This window comes from Halichoerus grypus, chromosome 14 (genome assembly GCF_964656455.1).
Source record: "Halichoerus grypus chromosome 14, mHalGry1.hap1.1, whole genome shotgun sequence".
In the NCBI taxonomy this organism is placed as follows: Eukaryota; Metazoa; Chordata; class Mammalia; order Carnivora; family Phocidae; genus Halichoerus; species Halichoerus grypus.
The window spans coordinates 4,632,016-4,641,215 of NC_135725.1; the positions used below are offsets into that span (position 1 = coordinate 4,632,016).

General features: G+C 36.9%; 1 non-coding gene across 1 annotated transcript; it reads left to right on the forward strand.

Annotated features, from left to right (window-relative positions):
- Window positions 1-1,509: 1,509 nt before the first annotated feature.
- LOC118535981 (U6 spliceosomal RNA) lies at window positions 1,510-1,613 on the forward strand. The gene has a single exon (XR_004917449.1). It is a non-coding gene; the product is annotated as a U6 spliceosomal RNA (small nuclear RNA).
- The last annotated feature ends 7,587 nt before the right edge of the window (window positions 1,614-9,200 follow it).

Genomic DNA, 9,200 nt, shown 5'->3' on the forward strand with positions numbered 1-9,200 from the left:
AGGTTCAGTTAATAACAGTGTTTACATTAGAAAAGAGAAAATATATCAATCAATAATCTAAATTCCAACCTCAAGAGGCTGGAAAAAGAAGAGAAAGGAAAAATACAGCAACAAAAAAAGCAAGCAGAAAGAATGAAATTTAAAAAAAGGGCAGAAATCGCTGAAAATAAAAACATGAAAATGAGAGGATTAGTGAAGCAAAAATTTGTCAAAACAATCAATAAAATTGACAAACCCTTAGCTCAACTGACAAGGATAAAAAGAGAGAAGAGACAAATGACCAGTGTCAAAATGAAAGAAGGGCACCACAAAGGATCCTGCAGACATTATAAATCATAAATTTGTCACACATGTCAAAAATTTGACAACTTAGAAGAAATGGGCTAATTCCTTGAAAACCACAAACTACCAAAACCCAGCAAGATAAAACAGATACATGAATAGTCCTATAACCTCTAAAAAATAGGATCTGTAATTTAAAAGTTCCTGAAAAAAGGAACTTCCAGGTTCCAGATGTTTTCAAATACAGAATTTCTCCAGCATTTAAAGAATTAACACCAATTTCACAAAATGTCTGCCAATGAAGAGAAGAGGAGGGAACACTTCCCAACTCATTTTATGAGGTCACTATTACCTTGATACCAACGTATAACAAAGAGGACATACAAATAAAGCTATACATCAACATCTCTCATGAATTTAGATGTATAAATTCTCAACAAAACAGTAGCAAAATGAATCCAGTGACGTATTAAAACAAACGTACGTCATGACCACGTGGGGTTTGTCCCAGGGATGCAAGGCTAGTTCAACATTCAAAAATCAACCAGTGTAATCCATCATATCAATAGGGCAAATCACTTGCATGTCTACTTCTGTCTTGATGTCTGCTTCCCAGAGGATCCAAACTTCATTCATATGCAACAATCCCGCAGCAACTTAAGTTGAGAAATGTAACAGAGAGATTTTGGATGGATTATCTTTACGATTCATTACCCGGTAAGGATGCCCAGGGCCGCTGCCGCCATTTAACATTGTTCTGGGGATCCTGGGCAATGCTGTAACAAAAGAAAAGGAAATAAGAAGTGTAATGAACATCTGCCTAGAAAAAAAACAAAAGAACCACCCAACTGCAGTTGACCCTTGAACATGAGGGTCAGGGACATTGATACCTATGCTGCAGAAAATCCCCATGTAACTTTTGACTTCCCCCAAACTTAACTACTAATAGCCTACCGTTGACCAGAAGCCTTACTGATAACACAGTCGATTAACACATATTTTGTATATTATGTATATTATGTACTGTATTTTGACTATAAAGTAAGCTAGAGAAAAGAAAATGTATTAAAAAATACATTTATAGTAGTGTGCTGTATTTACTGGAAAAAATCTACATATAAGTGGGCCAGCACTGTTCAAACCCATGTTGTTTAAAGGTCAACTGTATTAGAACACGTACAGAAGTTCAGCAAGTTTTCCAGATCAATTTACAAAATTAATGGTCTTGTGCTCGCTTCGACAGCACATATACTAAAATTAGAACAATACAGAGGTTAGCACGGCCCCCTTGCACGGATGACACTCAAATTAGTGAATTGTTCCATGTTTTTATTAAGGAAGGTGCTTGTGATGAGCACAGTATGTTGTATGTTAAGTGTTGAACCACTATATTCTACACCTGAAACTAGTATTACAGTGTATGTTAACTAACTGGAATTTAAATAAAAACTAGGGGGGGAGAAAAAGGAAAAAAAAACTGATGGTCTTTCTCTATGCCAGCAATAAGTGTACTAAATATAATAAAAGTAAGATACAAATTACGATGACTAAAAGTATAAAGTGTCTAGAAATTATCCAAGAATCCAAAATCCTTTTATGGGGAAACAAAAACTCTAATAAAGGAGATTGAAGATCTGAATAAATACAAAGACATCCCATGCTCTTAGATAGGCACATTTCATATTATAAGATGTTGATTCTTCATAATTTAATCTATGAATGAAATGCAGTATCAGTCAAAATTCCAGCTGGTATTTTTCAAAGGAACTCAACAAAATTATTTAAAAATACATATAAAGACATAAAAATCTATGAGTATCGAAGTAAATTTTAGAGAAAACAAAGGGTGGGTGTGTTCTGCCAGATACTGAGACATGCTAAAGGGCCATATTTTATTTTAATTTATTTTTTATTTTTTAAAGATTTTATTTATTTGAGAAAGAGAGTGAGAGAGTGGGGGGGGGGCAGAGGGACAAGCAGACTCCCCGCTGAGCAAGGAGCCCAGAGTGGGACTTGATCCCAGGACCCTGAGATCATCACTGAGCTGAAGGCAGACACTTAACCGACTGAGCCACCCAGGCACCCAAGGGCCATATTTTAATAAAGACATACTGAAATTGACAGAAGAACAGATGAATAGACCAAGGGAAAATGACGATTTGAAGGTGACCCACATGTTTGTATGAGACTCAGCATAAGATAGACTATAAAAATAAATTAATGGGGAAACAACAGACTGTTTAGAGAATGACTTGGGAATACAGAATATAGAAGAAAAATAAAATTGGGCCCCTACCTAATCCCAGACCTAGAGGCATAGATAAAGTCCTGAATGTGAAAGATAGGAGTCTGGAAATCAATAGAGAGCAAAGAATGCTAAAAAGTCCTCAAACAAAAGCATAAACTGTAAGGAAAAAAAAATCAATGGCTCTCATTACATCACAATTCAGGCTTCTGCTCAATGAGAGAGTTAAGACACAGATGGCAGGTCTTTAACAACACAGCTTCATGAAACTATATAGGGTTGGGTGCCTGGGTGGCTCAGTTGGTTAAGCGACTGCCTTTGGCTCAGATCATGCTCCTGGAGTCCCAGGATCGAGTCCCGCATTGGGCTCCCTGCTCAGCGGGGAGTCTGCTTCTCCCTCTGACCCTCCCCCCTCTCATGTGCTCTCTCTCTCTCATTCTCTCTCTCAAATAAATAAATAAAATCTTAAAAAAAAAAAAAAAACAACTATACAGAGTTATTGCCTAGCATAAACCGGGAGCTAATAGAAAAATACACCAGGGAAGGGGGTAATTCAAATAGAAAAATGGGGAAAGGATATGTACAAAACATGTTCAAAATAGGAGATCCTAATTATGACTTCAGGTTGATAAATGAGGAAATGGGGGCATAAAATTATTTAGACAAATGTTTTATTCTCCAGAAGGAACAAAGGGGAAATGTTTTAAGGGGTTACCTCCTGATAGCGCGGCTGAGTGTGGGAACTGTTGGGGTGGAAATCCTTCAATACAATTTGATTTTTTTAACCATGTGCATGTTTTACTTTGCTGACATTTTTAAATTTAATTTTTTTTTTTTTTTTTTTAAGTAGGCTCCACGGCCAGCATGGAGCCCAATGCAGGCTCGAACTCATGACCCTGAGATCAGGCCTGAGCTGAGATCATGAGTTGGATGCTTAACCGACTGAGCCACCTAGGTGTCCCAACATTTTTAAATTTTAAAAGAAAAGAAACTAACAGCAAATAGCCTTATCCACATCTTTCAGAAAGTTAAATATCTCACTCAAGAGTCACCCAGACTGAAAACGTTGCATAAGAATGAAAATTTAAAAATATTCCCAAAATGATGGCAACATATTCTTCTTCTCAGGATTATATATAATCAACAAACAGAAGTAGCACAATGAAAACGTGACTTTGCATAAGAAGCTGTGATTTGGTGTTTTCTTCACTTAGCAGAATGTCTTTGTTTTTGGGATTCATCTATATTGTAACACGTGTTAGAAGTTTATTTCTAATTTTTAATTGCTGAATTGTATTCCACTGTATGGATATACCACTTTTTGTTTGTTGGTTCATCAGTTGGCAGACATTTTGGTGGATTCGTTTGGGTCTGTTATGAATAACACTGCTGTGAACGTTCACGTACAAGCGTTTGCGTGAGCTTGTGTTTTCATTTCTCTTGTGAGTGACACTGCTGGCTCATTTGGGAAAGTTATGCTAACTTCTTAAAATACTGCCAAACCGTTTTTCCAAGGTAGTTGCACCATTTTACCTTTTCACCAGCAGTGTATGAGGTTTTCATTTTTTCTCTATCTTGCCAATGGCTGGTATGATCTTTTTTATTATACTCATTCTAGTGGGTGTGAGGTGGTATCTTGGTAGTTTCAATTTGCATTTTTCTAATGATTAATGATGTTGAATAGGTTTTCATGAGCTTTTTAGACACTAACTGGCTCTTGGTGAAATGTTTTCCACCATTTTAAAATGAGGATTTTTGATTTCTTATAATTTCTTCATATACATGGATACACATCCTTGATTATATGTTTTGCAAATAGTTTCTCACAGTCTGTGGCTTGTCTTCATTTCCTTCATTCTGTCCTTTTGAGAGCAAATTTAAAACATTTTAAAACTTTTTTTTTTTTGATATAGAGAGAGAGCCGGGTGGGGTGCAGAGGGAGAGGGAGAGATAAAGAGAATTTTAAGTAGGCTCCAGTCCCAGCACGGGGTTCGATCTCACCCTTAGATCACAACCTGAGTTGAAATCAAGAGCCAGATGCTTAACCAACTGAGCCACCCAGGCACCCCAATTACGTTTGTTTTTGTTTGTTTTTTCAGTAGGCTTCATGCTAGTGCGGGGCTCAAGCTCACAACCCTGAGATCAAGAGTTGGACACTTAACCAACTGAGCCACCCAGGAACCCCTGCAAATTTAAAAAATTTTAATGAAGCTTATCGATGTTTTTCTTTGGCCCATGCTTTTGGTGTTCTACATAAGAAATCTTTGCCTAACCAATGAGTTGAAAGATTTTCTCCTATGCTTTCTCCTAGAAGTTTTATAGTGTAACCTGATATTTAGGCTTTGGGTCCATTATGTGTTGATTTTTGTATATAGTGTGAGATAAAGGTCTACTTTATTTATTCTTAAAGATTTTATGTATTTATTTGAGAGAGAGAGAAAGAGCAGTGAGAGAGAGAGTGAACACGAGCCGGGGTGGGGGGGAGGGTAGAGGCAGAGGGAGAAGAAGGCCTCCTGCAGAGCAGGGAGCCTGATGTGGGACTTGATCCCAGGACCCTGGGATCATGACCTGAGCCGAAGGCAGATGCTCAACCGACTGAGCCACCCAGGCGCCCCATAAGGGTCTACTTTAAATCAAGGCATCATAAAGGCAACACTCGGTCTGATGGCTCTGGGGGGAACCTCTTCCTGGCCCATTCCGGCTTCTGGTGGTTGTTGGTGTTCCTCTCCTTGTGGCTACTCACTGCAGCCTGTCTTCATATGGCCTTCTCCTCTGGGGTGATCTCCTCTGTCTAAGGCTCTTTTTGCCTCTATCTTAGAAGGACATGTGTGGTGGCGTTTTGGGCCCACCATTGTAATTCACAGCAATCTCATCTCAAAATCCTTAACTTCTTCATAGGTGCACAGACCCCTTTTTCCAGATAAGATAACATTTACAAGTTCCAGGGATTAGGACTTAATTCTTTGGGTGGCCATTATCTGACCTACTAAAATATCCAATTCTCTCAGCAACATCTGTTGAGACTATCCTTCTCCCTTGGAATCAGGACTTTGGCACTGCTGAAAATCAACTGACCATAAATGTAAGGGTTTATTCCTGAAGTCTCAACTCTGTTCCATTGATATATCCTAGTATCAGTAATACTGTCTTGTTAACTGCAGTATTATAGTAAATTTTAAAATCAGGTAGTGTAAATCCTTCAACTTTATTCTTTTTAAAAATTGTTTTGGCTACTATAGGTCTCTATTTTCATATAAATTTTAGGATCAGCTTGATTTCGGCATAAAAGTCTGCTGGAATTTTGATAAGGACTGCACTGAATCTCTAATGTGGGAAATCTTCCAATCTATGAACACAGAATATCTTTCCATTTACTTAAATCTTCGTCAATTTCTCATAGCAATATTTTGTAATTTTTGTATTTTTCAGTGTACAAGTCTTTACCTTTTGTTAAATTTATTTTGAGGCTATTCTTCACAGAATTGTTTCCTTAATTTCATTTCAGATCGTTTGTTGCTAATATACAGAAATACAACTCATTTTTATATATTGGTCTGGTATCTTCTGATCTTGCTAAACACATTTATTACTATAGTTCTTTATATAGATGCCTTAAGATTTTCTATATATACTGTCATCTGCAAATAAATTTACTTCCTTTTTTCCAGTCTAATTCCTCCCCTGCCATTGCACAGGCTAGATTCTCCAGTAAAATTGTGACTAGAATTTAGGACTTTTTGTGTCCATGTTCAGGAGGGAAAGTATATGCAGTTTTCTTTTCTTGTAATTTGTTTGGCTTTGGTATCACATCTCCTCCATTTTTTTTCTGAAAGAAATTTGTGAGTGATTGGTATTTTTAAATGTTTGATAGAATTTACTAGTAAAGCCATCTAGATCTGGACATTTTTGTGAGATTTGAAATTTCTAATTCAATGTATTTGTTATACTTTTATTCAGATTTTTATTTCTCATAGAATTTATTAATCTGTGTCTTCCTTGGGCGCCTGGGTGGCTCAGTTGGTTAATCTGTGTCTTCCTTGGAATTCATTCACGTAGTCTAATTCATTGGCATAAACTTATAATACTCTTCTTAATTTCTGTGGAAATGGTAGTGATGTTGACCCTCTAGGTCTTTTGGTAACTTGTGTCTTCTCTGTTACTTTCTTGGTCAGTCCAGCAAGGGTTTGTCAATAGTTTCATTAATTTCCTCTATCTTTGTTTCTATTTTATTGATTTCCTCTCTATTCTTTATTTCTTTTCTTCAGGCCTCGTCTGCTCTTCTTTTTCGTTTCTTAGGGTGGAAGCTTAGGTTATTGACTGGAAACCTTTTCTTCTTTTCTGATACAGGCATTTAAAGCTACAAATTTCCTTCTACCCACTGCTTTACCTGTGTCACATAAATTTTGTTATATTTAATCAGTTCAGAAGATTTAAGAAGCTTCCCTTGTGATTCTTCGATCCATGAGTTATTTAGATACTTGGGGTTTTTCCAGTTTTCTTTTGAGAATCTCTGACCTAATTGTGTTGTGGACAGAGAACATATACTTTTTTGTGATTTCAATCTTTTTAAATTTATTGAGACTTGTTTTACAGCCCAGCATGTGTTTATCCTGAAGGCTTTCATGGGCAGTTGAAAAGACCATGTGTTCTGGAGTTTCTGAGTAGAATGTTCTACAAATGTAGGTAGGTTTGCTCAAGTTGGTTGATAGTGCTATTCAGGCCTTCTTTATATACTAACTTTCTTGCTGTTTGTTCTATCAGTTATTTAGGGTGGGCTTTTTCAAATTTCCAACTATTACTGTTAAATTATCTATTCTTTCAATTATGCCAGTTTTGCTTTATGTATTTTAGGACTCTATTTTTAGGAGCATATACACTTATATGTTATAACATAAATATATATATTTTCACTATGCATTGACACTTTTATCATTCTGTAATATCTCTATTTGTAGTAATACTTCTTGTCTTAAAAGTCCATTATTTTTCTAATACTGATACCAGTCACTCCAGCTCTCATATGGTTCTTGATTACATGGCAAATTTTTCATCTCCTTAATTTCTACTTATTTATGTCTTTATGAAGTGTATCTCAGCATAATTTAATTTTTTTAATATAATCTGCCAACCTCAGCCTTTTGAATGAATTGCTTTGTCCATTTATGTTCTAATGCAATTATCTACATGGTTGGGGTTTTGCTGTTTCATATTGATTTTTGTACCTCTATTCTTCCTTTTATTGCTTTCTGTTATTTTTCAGTTTACTGTTTTAATTCTCATTTCCCCAGTTATTTCTTGATCAGAAGGAGCTGTCCCCTAGCAGATTCCTCAGGAAGGGCTTATGAACACAATATTGAGCTCTAACTTTAAATTGTTTTTCTACCAACTTCTTACTTTTGAAAGACTGCTTTTCTGGATACTTGATTCATATTTCTTTTTCCCTTGAATCTTGACAATGTTGCTCCACTTGTTTTCCTTTGTATGTTGCTTTTCAGAGATGACTTTTTATTTTTAAACCTCCTACCCCATTTTCCTCTTTACGAGGCACTAGGTAGGAAAATGAAGTTTAGGTATTCTCTACAGCATAATCCATACTGTAGGTGTGTGTTATGAATGATTTTATTTGATATTCTCATAAAGACAGTGTTTTGGGAAGACAGAGATAACTGAAATGTAGGTGGCCATAATCGTCCTCACACATTCTGTCTGCTGGGACACTAAGGTTTTACGTACACAAGGAAAGAGGGCGTCAGGCCTGCACATCCAATGATTACAGTCTTATTTCATGGATTTAAAGATGCACCTTTTCCACAGACATTACATTTGTTATTGAAATGCATCCTACAACTGGCATATTACATTCAGTGGTACATGAAACAAATGCATATGGTCCCGTTTGTGGAGTTCTAGCTTTGAAATACTGCTCCCTTTTGTGTCCCAACTTGTCCAGAGCCCCACACTTCCTGAGTTGGCACCTAGCTGTAGAGAGGGAGGGGAGCAGTCACTTGGCTTTTCCCACCCCTGTGGGCACCTGTGCCGAGTGAAAATGGTCCCCAAATGGCTTCCGCACTGCCTGCCCCAGCCAGGTCACGGACAGAGCCCTCCAGAACCTTCTCACTGGTTCTCAGAGAAATGTGTGCCCTGCTTCAGATTTGAGAGGAGTTTTCACTCAGCATTCCCCCTCAGTTTTATACAATTTTGTTATTCCTAGCATATATTTTTTTTTGTGGTGTATATAACTGGATGTTGGTCACTGTGTAGTTTTAATAGAAAGACTTTAGTTTTGTTTTTTTGTTGAAAATGCTGATGTTCCCAAGGGCTGAAGTTAAATGCTGTGTTGTTTCCACCATCTTTCCAGGAGCTTCTGTCATTTTTAAAACATAACAATGAACATCTAGATGTTGAAATGTTGACTCAGAAAATATTATGAAAAGAGCTGAAAAGTTGCTATCACCATTTGCTAATGACAACAACAGCTCAGGCTTCTGTGCTTAGTGGCCCAGGCTCAACCAGTAGGAACCCAGAGAATTCCAGACACTATACACTGACGAAAGGCACTAAGACATTTAACTAGTATTTTCTAAACACAGACACCAAGAATACCACCCTACAAATGCAGAAAAGTTAAAATCAAGAGACTGTTCTGTTGAATATACTACACATGCAAATAGAC